The sequence below is a fragment of the Patagioenas fasciata genome, chromosome 1 (genome assembly GCF_037038585.1).
Source record: "Patagioenas fasciata isolate bPatFas1 chromosome 1, bPatFas1.hap1, whole genome shotgun sequence".
Lineage (NCBI taxonomy): Eukaryota > Metazoa > Chordata > Aves > Columbiformes > Columbidae > Patagioenas > Patagioenas fasciata.
In genome coordinates, this window is record NC_092520.1 from 121,861,309 (window position 1) to 121,874,092 (window position 12,784).

The 12,784-nt window shown below is 37.9% G+C and overlaps 1 long non-coding RNA gene across 4 annotated transcripts in view; it reads right to left on the reverse strand.

Moving 5' to 3' along the window:
* Positions 1-12,784, reverse strand: part of LOC139828910 (uncharacterized) — a 214,144-nt gene that overhangs the window by 38,213 nt on the left and 163,147 nt on the right. For 2 of the 4 annotated variants that reach the window (XR_011740974.1, XR_011740972.1), the window contains 4 exons: positions 9,362-9,441; positions 7,093-7,222; positions 1,314-1,671; positions 372-443 (listed from right to left, as the gene is read on the reverse strand). This is a non-coding gene — a long non-coding RNA (uncharacterized lncRNA). The remainder of the gene's footprint in view (positions 1-371; positions 444-1,313; positions 1,672-7,092; positions 7,223-9,361; positions 9,442-12,784) is intronic. The other 2 variants (XR_011740973.1, XR_011740976.1) reach the window with 2 other exon arrangements.

Genomic DNA, 12,784 nt, shown 5'->3' on the forward strand with positions numbered 1-12,784 from the left:
AAAATAAAATGTTTAATTTTGTCACAGGCTCACTCTTGCTCTAGTGAACAGCAAGATCTCCAAGTGTTTCCATTATCTGTGCCTGGCTTTCAGAGTAAAACACACCATGACATTTCCCATGCTCAAAAGTCACCGCTGGCTGACTTACAAAGACAAGCCACAACAAGCCATCCTCAGGTACCTTTTCTTAAGACAGGTGAAATAAGTGCTTTGCAGGGAAGAATATAACGATCTAAGCATAAACATAATTCTAGGTCCCCAGATAAAATGAGATTAAATATGTCTGTGGGTATGAGAGAGATAACACCTCCCCCCACCCCAAGTTACTTCCAGATCTACTTAATATTGATTCAAATACTGTAAATACTTACATCTGTTGCTTTTGGATGCAGAGATGTTGACTGTCATTCAAAACCTCATTAAGCAGCCAGTAGACATCTCCACTGCAAGGAACAAGTAATGACATCAGGAAAATCTCATGACTTGTCAAAGAATAAGTGTACAAGACATGCAAGAACAGTGGCTGCCTTTTCTTCTTTGTGATGGAGCATGACTCATTATGTGCTCCTTGTTCTTTGACACACACACACCTTTGTACTCTCTAAGGGAAAGGGCAATATGTGGCAGAAGGAAACACCTGAAGAAACAAATAAGATAAAAGAGAGAAGACACTGTAACATGAGCATATCTGTATTAATGTACAGGCATTTTAATCAGCTAGTAGTAAGCTCTGAAATCCAAAGACAGAGCTGACAATACTGATGAACACATTAATAATACCTGCTGTAAAATAAAGTTGCATCGCAGAAGACGGTGACAACCAGAGTTTCTTGAAACCAGCTAACTCTGGGAGGTGGAAATACAATGAAAAGAAGAAGATAATATAGGGCAATAGTTTCCATGTCCAACCAAAACCTCATGTCAGGTGCCCTGGCAATGAACATTACATTGATATAATTTCCAGTGTAAATTAATGTTTACACACACACATATATATATATATATAAAGGAGAAAGAAAAACATTTGAAAAAAAGAAAAAAAGGATAAAGATTTCGTACCTGCTAATAACTTGCATGTGTCTTCTGTGTGAATGTGTGTGTAGATATAAATATGTGTGTATGCATTAGATGAGTATATTAATAATGAATACTCCAAATACACATAAAATAAAGGTAGGAAAGAACCTCTTCCAGACTGCTGATATCATGCACAAGTGAAACCGTGAGCTTCTTGCAGCCAGCAGAAAATGGAATGAAATCCCGAGAGAGTACAAAGGAAGCTACAGATGAGGAAACTGGTGTGCTATGCCTACCACTTGTGTGATGCAAGACCCACATGTCGTGTCCGTGGCTGAGACCAGAATCAGTGTTTCAAAATGCATGGGTAAAACAGCTCAGACAACATCTCTGCCCATGGTGGTTGGGGCAGACAGTGGAGCTGAGGCAGCAACAGTGTTGTTCTATCAAAGGTTGAGCTAGTACAACTGTATTCCCAGTGTGGGAAAGACTTAAGATCTTTGTGACTGTCTGGTTAGATTTTTAGTGGCTTAACTGGTTTTGTTGTTGAAGGTAAACAACAATGAGCTTCTCATGCTGTTTTCATTCCTGTTATTCTCTAATTATCTCATTGAGGTTTTTCTGAAGAAGACTGAAAATCCTCTTGGAATGCACCTTAAAAAAAAAAAAAAAAAGGGTCAACTTCTCTTCTATTCCAGGGTGGTAAGCAGCTCTGATGCTTGGGGAGGGCTGCAATCTTCTAGACAGTTCAACTGGCATGAATCCCATGTTTTGTATGTGCAAAGCTGGATGCCTGAGCATGCAATATCCTCTCCTTCCTCATTTTAATTGAATGCCTGTGATAATACAGGACGTTTCAAAAAGATGGACCTAGTGTCAAAGCAAAGTTATTTCAAATTGAGTCTACCATCTTTTTGAAACACCCTGTATTTTCACAGAATAGGTTAAATTACAATTAATGTGAAATCAGATGTTGACTTGTTTTATTTGTGGAAAGGTTTTTCTTGATTTGAAATGTGAAGACAAAAGACATTCCTTGAAGCAGAACTACTCTCTAAATCTACACCTCAATAAATTTTCCTGAGTCACCATAAACAAGGTCTCTGTTTACCAGTTCATCAGCTCTTGAAAAGGTTCTCAAGCAGATGTTTGCAAAATCTGTGGAGAGTTTCAATGGTGAGGTAACATCCTATTAGTCCAAATAATGCAGCTGGGGAAAATCCAGGTAAACTTGGAGCCTAATATTCTCCTTCTGTAACACCACTTTCATACACTATAAACTAATGTGTACCATTCCTCCATAATCTGTAATCTGGTTCATTACAGCTTCACCATTAAACCATGTCTAAGCCATAACAGAAGTACAAAGCTGTCAAGATGTAGGGCTTTTGCTCAGAAGCATTACAGGGCTGTTCTAACCAAACCTTATTACTGAAAAGATGCTCTAAAAGTCATCACTAAAGTGTGACAGTGTGCCTCCTGCCCAATGACAAGGGACAAAGGCTAAGGAAAATAATTTGAGAAATTTAAAATCATTGAAAAGCAGGAGAGAAGATGCAGAAAAGTGACAACCAGTTATAACATGGCCAGACATCTATATGCTGCTGATAAACTAAATCTGTCTGACTTGCCTCACCCAGACTTGAAAAGCCAGACTAGGCAACTACTAGCAGCCAAAGCAATGGCCATTGTGCCTCTATTAATGTTTTATTTAAAATGCTTACAGACTGTGAACCCAATAAATTTGAGTCTGCAAGTCATAACCTCCATAAGTGTATCTCAAATTACTTGATAACCAGTTTTTACAATACAACTGGGGAGATTTAATGGCAACCTCCCCTTGAGATGGGATGTTTTATTTTTCTTGTAGTCACTCAAATGCGTATTAAGTAGAAGACTATTTAATTTCTTTTTCCTCAGGGTTAATCTGCTGCTGCTTTAAGTCCTTGAGCTATCTTCCGAAGGGCCAGGTCACCATTAATGTCAGAACAAGGGAAGAAACAGGAATGTCTGGTGGAGGTGAGAACGAGTTGGTTTCTTCAGTAGAGCACCCTGAGCTCAGTGGCACTGTGCAAGCGCACCATCATGTTCTCCTTGGGCTCGCCAGAGCCGGTATGGGTGCATTCAGCCACCCACCCAAGCACAATAGCTCCGTGTCTAGGGTAGCTGCTTTCATCTTCAAGATGGTAACGCTCTGTGGCAGAGCCAAACCTCTGCTGTCTATTTCTGTAAAGGAACTGCATCACAGTGCCTCACAGAAAGAGACTTCTCCTGCCCACACACACGTGTTCATACATACATACGTGCTGGAGAAAGGCTCAGCCTCAAGTTCCACAGTTCACCAGGAAGAATTAAACTGAAATGTACAGAGCTGAGGGAGTAGAAACTTTAGTAGTAGAAACTTCTTGTAATAAACTGTCACGTTGCACGTATTAGGAATGTAGGCCAAGACTTCATATTTTTTTTAAAATTGACTAATGGGAACCACTTTTGACTTGAAAGCTGGTGCGTTGTTGTTTTGGTTTTGTAGCTAGGCACCTAAATAAGAAGGGACCTTAGAAATACAGTTTTGGCAAGGATAAGCATATGATTTCAGATTGCTCACAGCTGCTGAAACGTACATTTGACTCATATTTGCAATGAAGGAGTTAATATAATTGTAGGGCCCTGATCTAGTCTGAGCCTTTGTTTTACAGGGCTTATCTGAGTTACATAATTTTCTCATTTATAGTAGAACCCCCAAAATATGTTTCCTGTTGCACACTGTAACCTCACTCTGACAAGTTATTAATAAAGGTGTTCAGTGTTTTAACCCTGAGTGACCCAATCCAGTTTTATGCCCTGTATAGAATGTTCCTCTGAAATGACTGAAGAAAAATTAGTTGTTTAGCCTGAGGCTGAGAAGCAACAAGAGAATTAGCATGCATGTCACTGTGTTCAAATCCCTACAAAAGTTGACAATTCTATTTGCAAGTATAATTCCTGACTGTCCAGGGAGATGACAGACAGGCAGGTGCAGGCTAGCCCAAAGAGGGAAACTGCTCTGAGGCAGCACATGTAACACAAACAGAATGAATCTCCCCTCTTCCCTAAAAAGATTTTAATGACATGCTTTAATGAATTGTTTGACATGAAACTGAGTATATTAAAGAAGAGAGGCAATAGAAGGTAAGCAAAGTATTAGCCTATGCATCTTCTCCAAGTCTTCTGTTTGCCAAGGCAGCAACCATCTCATTGTCCCCTCTGGAAAACTGAGGAACTGAACATTCACATTAGAAAGCAATGAAAAGAGTGCTCTTACTATAATAATTCAGGGAAAACAGTGATGGTACTGGAATTCACTAGCAAGGAACAGCTTTTGTAGCCGGCTAAATGCAGGAGGGAGGCTTGACAGAGGCCATTTTGGCAGAAAAAGTAGATGTTATGCTCAGTGTATTCTGAACAAGTACTTGGCACACAAAATGAACTCAGTTGAATGTATTCAAGAGGCAACAAACTGTGAAATGTGTATTTAGCTTTGTAGATTTTCAATAGTATCTTCAATCAAAAAACGGACCACCTAGTTTCTCTGGGGTGTTCCTCATTTTGGAGATCTTACCTACTACAGTTTGTCACGGACAGTTTATATACAGCTCATATGTTTTTTTTTTTCTGTAATTTGCCCATTAATAAAGGCAGGGCTGATTTTCCAGTGAAACATTTATATTACTCAGAAATTAATTACCTTGGTAAACATCATTAAAAATTTTCAGTGCAGAACATGGTTCGCTTCTGCTTAGTCATCTATCCAGCATTGATTTTTATCCACAAGAGAGCCAAGGCTATGGCCACTGTGGTTAAAACAAGTCTCTGCTGTCCCTAGCACACAATCATAAAAAATCTCTGAAGATCTGGGAGCCAAATGTGCTCTACACACTCTAATGCTTTATACATACCAACTGCTTACAGTGAAACATACCTCTAAGGAAGAGACAATTAGAGATCCTGTTGTGTTTCTCCAGCAATCTAATTTGTTTGGCTAACAGCAGCTAATGGTACATAAGAGCAAATATTAGCTCCAGGCTATGGCTTACAAGAAAGCTGAATAAAGCCATACACAGGTATGAGACTGTAGGAGCTCACGCCAATACAATATATAGCCTGTACAACAGAATAACAGTGGGGGCTGCCATGTGGATTTTTTTTTAGCATTTAAGTATTCAGTGTGAAGTCAATTGATTAATGGAAATGAACAGATACAGGGATGTCATTTTCCCCAGGACTAATCCTTAGTCCTTTCCTTATCTGTGTGGTTGGAATAACACATTTATTTAATTACTTTTTTACTCCTCTTTACATAAAAGCATAAAAGGAGATGCAGGTTTTGGGCTTGTTTTGTTGTTGTTGTTTCCCCAAAATATCTATCTAGCATATTCATAGCATAAGTTTGAGAAAATTATATTATTAAAACAAAAACCAATTATTTCTTATTTAATAGCATCCTTTTAAAAAAAATGTAGTTCTGGATTTAATTTTTTTTTTTTGTCGGTTATGTGAAAGAGATAAACCTTTTTCTTCGAACCTTTCCCTCAAATTCTCCAGTGCTATAATTAGACACATTTCTTCTAGAGTTATCTATTGATCTCAAATGACTGGGAGCCAAAAATCACTGGATTAGCTAGACTACAAGAACTAGCTATTTCTCCACTTAAGGTGTAGATATTCTTCTTCAAGATAATATATAACTGTCACCTAATGATAAGCGAAAATGTTGTATTTAAAATTTACAGGCACTAAAACACAATTTTTTAGTGTATCTTAGCAAACTTGTAAACAGAATTATTGTTTGAAATGCCACCTTATTTCCAACAACAGGGTTTTTTCCAACCAAGTCGGAAGGCAAAGTTATTTTATGAAATGTAAAATATCGCACAAAGTTGCACAATCTTGAACAGTGCACTGGATTGCTTTCTAATTGTCTCTTCACACAGTGTTTTCTACAATTTGTTTTTACTCAACAACATAATTGAGTTCAGCCTTCTCCACTCCCTTGAGAAAGCCTGGAAATATTTGCATTAAAAAAATCTGATATTAAAAAAAAGAACAACAAACCATCATTGGGATCGTTCATGTATGCTCAAAGCTGCTTTTTTTTTTTTTTTTTTTTTTTGTGAGCAATTATCTTCTTCAAGTCCCAAGACATATTTGGGTGGCCACTTGCTTTAACTGTATGCCAAAATTTCTCACTTCACTATGTGACCCTCACGTCTGACTTAAAGAAAAATACCTACTAATGAAGAATATGTGATACAATCATGCGCTAGCAATGATTGATCAAACACATGCCTGAATACTAATGAATTTCAAGTGACAGGCACCTATATTTAGTGCTGAGACACTTACTCAGCAGTGCTTAGTAATACGAATCTGAGGTCTGGATTAGGTTACCATTCTTTCATATCCCTCAAATTTAACATCTAGATCTCTTTTGGCTTACACTGACTTTTTAGTATATGAATTAGATCTATTATAAACTTACTAACGTGCCCTACTACTAAATGTTTAGCACAGTTTATTCCCTCCTTGCACAACATATAATTAATAAATTCTTTACTCATTTGTTCTTTATTTAGGAGGCTAATTACTACAAGTGGATCCGTATAACAGCCAACAAGATGAAACAAACCAGGCACCATTAAAAACCAGTGCTGTTTGCAGATTTCTAATGATGGTACAAAAGAATGTTTGCATTCAGGCAACAGGCACGATCTTACCACTTAAAACGCAATACATTAAGTACAAGGGCAGAACACAAACCCCGCAAAATATACAGCACAGTGGTTCTTCCCAGGAATCCACTAGACTCCAGTACTATTTTCATGCCATTTCATCTAAACAGAAAGTGCAAAAGTAGTCCACTAACAAAAACTCCATTCACTTCACTGAGCAGAAGTTCAGCAACCATTATCAGAAATAGCTCAAATACAGTATTCAACCAAAAAGCAAAACCAGACTTGACTACCTTAAACAGCTGATGCATTACTGAATATTGTCATGTTAAAGTCCTATGTAACCTAAGCCAATGGCCAAACTCACCCACAGTGCAATTCCTTAGACTTCAATGGAGTTGTGCTGGCAACCACTTCAGCTCTACTTGGCCCAGTGCCATTATTTATGCAAGGCTGCGCTGTGTGTCTTCTCTTGATAATGCCAGCACTGTAGAGCTCTCAAAAATAAAGAAATAGATGTTCTTTAGTAATCACAACAAAACGAGAAACGCAGACACACAATCTGTGGCACAGCAGATAAACAAGAATTTACAGCTGTGCTATAGACAAGCACTTAGCAGAAGACTTTTCTTGTGTTTTTAAGAAAAAATTTAATGTCATAAATAGCACGAGCTTCTTTCTAGCAAATGGACTACAAATTGAATCTTTCACCTTTGCTTTGAGTCATAATTTCCAATTAAAAATAGAAGCAGGGGGAGACAGATACTGACTGACTTCAAATGTAGAGCCCCCAGTCCTGAGTTTTACAGACTTCAGGGAGTTTAAGACTTGCAAATATACTGTTATAGTTTTAAATTCTGAAATATTTACCACTGCTACGTTAGCTATGGAGTAAAACAAAAGCTTCAAGACTCAGAGAAATGTGATTATCTGTTGACATTTGGGTAACATGCCTATCAGTTACAGTTACTAAGGGCTTTAGGAAGCCTTTAAATAGAAACATGAAGACTCTAACCTAGTATTTTACTGAATTGGAGTGAATGATCTCCATACACTCGTAAAGCAGTTGAAGGCATTGAACAGGACCTACAAAGCAGACTGTGGCACCTGTCTCTCAGAAGCTGATCGACACAAAAGGAAAGTTGTGTCAGCACATAGCCTGGCTGAGCAGCAGTAAATGCAAATTCCTCCAGTAGCTCTGTAAAGTCAACGTTTTCCAGTTCCTATATGTTGCAGTTTTTTAAAACGAATCAGTCTGGTGTGTATATTATATATATGTGTATGTATGTATATATAAGATCAGTTTAACTTTTCCCCTCCATTTAATTGAAAAATAATAAATTGTAAAAAATAGATGTCAGCTGGAATCAATGAATGCATACTTACATGTCATTCTTTTGTCTGTTTAAAGACAATGGATAACCTTGTACATTCGCATATACAATGAAACTATCTTGCCTTCCTGGCATGGTCACCTGGTCATTGTGATAAATGAAAATATTCAAGGGCTATTTTTTTTTTTTTTTACATAAAATTAAATGCTGAAGAACACTGAAGTAGCTGTATACTTGGTATTGCTTAGTAACTCTATGAGAGTAGTCTGCTAAAAAAAAGATGTGCCAGTAAGTTAAGTTGAACACAGATTCTATGAGAATATATAAAAGTATATTTCAAACAAGGAACAAGAAAGGCTGAAAGTAAATATTTACTGAAATCTGATGCCAGTAAATAACTTTATTGCCTTAGCCAGCCTATTTAATTGTTGTCTCAGCTTACCCATTTGCAAATAGGAGAAAATGTCTCCTTGTCTGAATTAGCAGTTTTCACTGGAAGACAGAATAGTTTATGACGGAAAGGGCCTTTGAAGGTTATTTAGTCTAATCCCCTGCTCAGAGCAGGACCTACTTTGAAGATCTCAGATCCAGCGTCAGAATTAAATCAGGCTGCTAAGGGCCTTACCCAGTCAAGATTCAAGTATCTCCAGTGGTGGAGATTCTTCAGGTTCTCTGAGCAACCTACTCCAATTCTTTATGAACGTTTATCTTCCCCAATTCCAAATGGGAATTTCCTGCATTGCAGGTTGCATTCATTCCCTCATCCTGTCACCATGCTCCTCTGAAGACAATCTGGCTCTGTCTCCCCTATGCCCTCCCAGCAGGCAGCAACAAAGTCTCCCGTCCTCCAGCCTTCCCCTCTCCAGGCCGAAGCAGCCCAGCTCTTGCAGCATCTCCTCACGCACCTCGTGTCCTACCCTCACCAGCACGGTGGCCACTGCTGGGCTCTGTCCAGGACCTCAGCCTTTCTCTTGTGCTGGGGACCCCCAAACTGGGCACGGTGTTCCAGGTGCAGTCTCACCACCATTAGGAACCAGCTTCAAACTCTACTTCATGGTGCTGATGACAACCTGGTGGTTCCACTGACTTTATCATAACCAGTCCTCAAAATAACTGCAGAAATTGTGAAGTAGTGTTTATATAAGGAAGAATGTCAACTTATGTTTTTTGGTTTTTTTCTTCTGCCCAAAAGATTTACTCAGCTAAATTATCAAAATTTGAACTTTATCTGACAGAGGGTTCCCATAGAGAGGTGTCAGAGACCTTTTAGCAAGAATATATTCATTATCACAACATACTTACATTTTTACCAGATGGAAAATTCAGGCAGGGAATAAAAATCTTAATTTCATCATCTGATGTGACAACTGAGTTGCTTCTTCCTGTTTAAAACGAATAAATGAGAAGATGGTATATTTAGCTAAAGAGCAAATCAATGTTGTAATTTTCTTCAGTTAAAGCACAAATCCATTTCTCTGTGTCTTAATTTTCATATCGCTATCCTTCACCCAATCATCTGCCTGAAACATAGTTATTTATCACTCTCTTGACATGTCATGCTATCAGCACAATATGATCACCTCACTTTTTTGATGTTTTATAGAGTGTGAAAGGAACTAGGGAACAACCCCAATGCTGCTACTGCAATCTGAATACTTATTTCTTTTTTATGTGGTGCTTTCCTTAAAATAGCTAAGTAGCCAGGATGGTGTTAAATTACAGGTGAAATGCAATGTGGCCCAAGAGTATTCAGGAACAGAACACTGGAAGCAGCAAACAGATAAAAAAATCCATTGTCCATCCCACAAAGCTACTGAAAGCAACTCTTCCAAAAATAAGTATTAACCTAGAAATTAGGCTTTAAAAGAACTCTGATCTTACAGCAGACAAGCTGAACTAAGTAGCTTTGCTCTCTCTCCCAGGATCCAGCTGTCCCTTCTGACACCTGCCCAGCACCACGCTCTTTCCCACCAACATCCTTCCAACAGCTTCACCTCTAGCGATGGGCAGCTATTGTAAAGACAGATCTGTTTCTTTATCCTCCTTTTTAATAAGCACCTGGAGCACTACCTTGCTGAGAATATTTCAGACATGTTTGCTGTTCCCATTACATCAAATACATGCACATGATTCTTCTCTGTCTTCTGCAGACAAGGATGTACATCTGCATTCCCACAAGCTTTCTTCCCAGTGACAATTGAGGTGTTCACATCTGAACCGTGTCAGATACACCACCCTAGCAAGTGAGTTGCGCTTCTGGCTGCTCAATACTATCCATCTACAATAGCATAATACTCTATAATCAAACACACATTTCTACTATATGAATTTCTGGGCAGACTAGGAATTATTTTTTTATCTTCCCAGTGATTTTGACAGAAGTAATTAAATACACCTTGAAGGCTTTGTCCAAATAGGATTTTTATTTTTGATGACTATATTAGTGGTGTACAGTTTAAAAATATAGGACTGATACGGGACTTCCAGGTTAGTAAATTTGTTCTCCTGCTATATTCTAAACAAGGAAGTAATACAATTCTGCTCATAAATGTGTCCAATTTCATTTTGCATAGAGTTTCTTTTTTAAAAAAATCCCCCATTGCCCCTGAAAGGCACACCTGAAGCTTACATCATCTTCTGCTCTCCAACCCAAAAGTACTCGGAGCCATTGAAAAATCTGTGTTTCTTGTACATAGTCCTTTCACTTAGCTCTCTTTTTTTTTTCTTTTTTTCTTCTCACTCCTTCCCTTTTCTCCTGCATCAAGTGATATAAAGAGAGGAACTTTCGATCTCCTTTCAAAGAGAGAGACTTCTCCCAAATCTTCTCTCCATCTCTTCTGTTTTATGGTTCACCTGCCATGAGTGGAAAATGCTAGGACTGTACACTATATCCCAGATATAGTCTTCATCATAGCCGGGCAGAAAGGTATTATTGACATCCTATGTCTTTTGGAAGTATTTTTCCTGATGCATATGGCTTTTCCATGGCCATAGCTTCACTGTCTTCTATGTATGTTATAGCTACAGTCAGACTATAAACCCCAATTCTGGAGAGAGGAGGAAGTTCACTCTTGGAAGTATCCAAAGCAGAGAGACTGCTTAGCTAGTGGGGGCTGAGGCAGCTTAGTACCAAGGTTGATGCTGGTTGAGGAATATGGCTCTTACATGTTAAGGTTCTTAAATCTCATGACAATGGGTGTAGAGTTACAAAACATTAGATTATGCAGTTCAATATTGTTGGAAGTTCAAATTAACCACTGAATATTGTTATAATACCTTCTAACTGATGCCTGTCCAGTGGATTTAATAAGGCAAAATGGTCTCAGCCCAGTTCTAACCTGAAAAGTCATCTTCATTAAAAGTTGCAAACTATAAATTTGCCCTAAGAGGCGATTGTAGCAGTGACAAAGATATAATAGATGTTTTGTGCTACATCTTTCATGCCTATAGGCAATCCCTCTTGGTCACGGTTGAGATATTTTGCTGAGAAGTGAAGACAGGGGTGTTTATCTTCCCTCCCTGTACCCAGTTGTCTTGTGAAGAAGAGCAAATAGAGATGAAAAGCTTTCCAGACAGAAGTTAGTCAGGTGAACTCATTTTGCTTCAAGTTCTTTTTCTATGCTTATATCTCAGACTATGTTTGCAGGGAGATATACACATTTTTCAAAATTTAAGACTGTTATTGAAGGTGTTGTGAAAATTTTACCATTTACATGCAAGACAGCCTAACAGACAGGGGCAAGGGAGGCAGAGGAGGGAAGGGTTTAAATATATCAACACAAAATAAAACTGTGTTATAGAAATCTCATTTACTTTTCCACAGAGGCTAAACCCCAAGTATTGGCTTTCCAATCTTTTCTTTAACACTCAGGAAACATTATTTTGTGCATTACATTATACCTTACTTAGATGCATACTCATTTCCAAGTCTGAGACTAAGATATACAAATCTTAGCCTCACGAGTTGTTTTCAAATACCACTTAAATTAATATTTCATTGTCTAAGTATTTGACACATTTGTTTGCTCAGCATGTTGTATTTTATACCTCTTCACACACACACAATTAAAATGCATGAGAAAGGATGAAGGAAAAGTAAAGGTTATTCGTTTGGGACTCCTAGAAATATTAGCCACAAGACTTCCCTTTAAATTCATAGGGAAACCGGTTCACAAATTTCCTTGTTTATTTTTCCCAAATAATATACAGATTTCTCATCCAGTAGAAAAATATAATGAAAGAAGTACAAAAATGTTTTACTGCTTAATTTTAACCCTTTACTGCATCTTCTGTGTATTTTCCTTCCATTCTTTTCTACTGACAACTGCCTAAATAGACAATCTCAAAGCCTGTGTAAACCTTCAGCTTCACAGTAATTGATGTGAAACATTCAGGATTCTACCACAGGAGATGAGGGGACAGTAGGTAGTAGCAATAGTAGTGCAAGGTTAGGACAAGAAAGCATTTGAAAAGCAAGCAAGGTGCATAGAAGCTCTAGTAAAAGTGAAAAGATGAAGCAGAAATACAGTCTGCATGTTGAAATAAAAGAAAAAAGAAACAACATATCCGTAGTATTACAAGAGCTGTGAAAGAAAGATTAGTCCAAAGCTAGGGTGAAATACAAAAAAAGCACAGTAAGTAGTGTGTTTAACTAGAAAAGAAATGCCTGTCAACAATAGTGGGAGTTACAGAAGAAAGAAAATAAAATGAGATTATATCATGGTA